This window comes from Malania oleifera, chromosome 1 (genome assembly GCF_029873635.1).
Source record: "Malania oleifera isolate guangnan ecotype guangnan chromosome 1, ASM2987363v1, whole genome shotgun sequence".
In the NCBI taxonomy this organism is placed as follows: domain Eukaryota; kingdom Viridiplantae; phylum Streptophyta; class Magnoliopsida; order Santalales; family Ximeniaceae; genus Malania; species Malania oleifera.
Window position 1 is genome coordinate 36,528,318 of NC_080417.1, and position 1,613 is coordinate 36,529,930.

General features: G+C 30.7%; 1 non-coding gene across 1 annotated transcript; it reads right to left on the bottom strand.

The window, feature by feature from the left end:
- Positions 1-218: 218 nt before the first annotated feature.
- LOC131147278 (U1 spliceosomal RNA) lies at positions 219-379 on the bottom strand. The gene has a single exon (XR_009134671.1). It is a non-coding gene; the product is annotated as a U1 spliceosomal RNA (small nuclear RNA).
- Between the last annotated feature and the right edge of the window lie 1,234 nt (positions 380-1,613).

Consider the following 1,613-nt stretch of genomic DNA (forward strand, 5'->3'; position numbering starts at 1 on the left):
AACCAACATACAGTTGTGCTTCATTATTTGCCCAAAAGAGTGTTGGCTTCTTCATTGCTCTCAACGACAAGCATTTCGTCGAACACGTTTCCCGTGCATCGGCCTTCTTTGAAAAGTCGAACAGCCATCCGGCAAGAAGAGTAGCACGCTTGTCTTGGAGACGAATTGGTCCGTCACAAATAACTACAAAAATATAAACAACCTTAAACTAGAATCGGGAAGGGGCCGCGCGAACGCAGGCCCCAACTGCCACAAATTATGACGTACACTCTCCCACTTGGGGAGATGTTAGGCGAGCGCACCGCCAGTGTGCAATGGCAGCCGCACGCCTAGGCCATGGACCTAGTTGATCGCCCATTGACCCCGCCCAGGTAAGTATGGTGCATCATCGGCTCTCCGTTTCTCTTGTACCCCAACGCCTCAGCCATTTCCGTGTAGTCCTCCCGATGTGGGACAAACAAAGCAAAACTAACCTGGGATTCTGGAGAACTCTTCTTCTTCTGCTGCTTCTGCCTCTTCGTCTTCGGTTCCCTTCCAAAGCTCTGCATATCCATCCCTCGTTCTCTGTCTCAGGCAAGCAAGCATCTTCGGAGTTTTTTCTACACTAGAGCTTTTGTAGCACTTATCACGTAAATTGAATGTGGCATTTTTTAAGAAGTGTTTAAAATACGAAGAATTTGAAAAAAAAAAAAAATTATGTTAGTGAATTTTTATAAGCTATGCAAGAATTTCTATGGCGCTTTTTATAAGTATTGGAAGATTCATAATGTTGACTTAAAAATCATAACTTAAGGATAAATTATTATGAATTTTTTATATATTTTATAAATTTAAATTTATATATAAAAAATTTAAATTTATAGTACTTTATAATTTTTACTATGATTCATGCATTTTATAATTTAGTTATTTTGATTCATACATTATTAAAATATATCAAGTATTATAATAAAAATATCAATTATGAAATTTAATATATTAACCATAATTAACAAAATATATAACTTTTACATTTAAACTTAGAATTGTTATTTTAATAATTATAATATATAATTTAATAACAATTTGAATGGATTAGTAAATCCATTTAATTATTTTCTTATTTCTTCTTGTTTTTTTTTTTGGGGGGGACATGGGGCAAAGGAATCCTCGTCCTCCATTTTTTCTCTACATTTTCATTCGTGTCTATAGTAAGGTGTCGTAAAGATCTCACATAGTAATATCTTATGTTTTTTAATGTTATATATATTTCTCATATTTTAATGTAACTTGATAAATTAATAATTTTAGACTAAACTGTAAAATATTTGTATTAAAAAATTATGCTCTTTATTTTCATTTACTAGAATAATAATAAATTTTAATGGAATTTAAAATACTAATTTATATACAAGTATGTTTTTTTTTTCAATATTTTAGGGATACTAAATCTATAGATTCAATATCTAAAATTAATAAACTAAAAAAGTCCTTATATATTCACTAAAGGATAAATTATATAAAAATATTAAAAAAATGATTTTCGAAATCTATCTCTATCAATGTTAGAGTAAATTTTTACCCACACAATTGAGGAGTAAAAAATAAATAAATATTTTACAAAATTATTACAC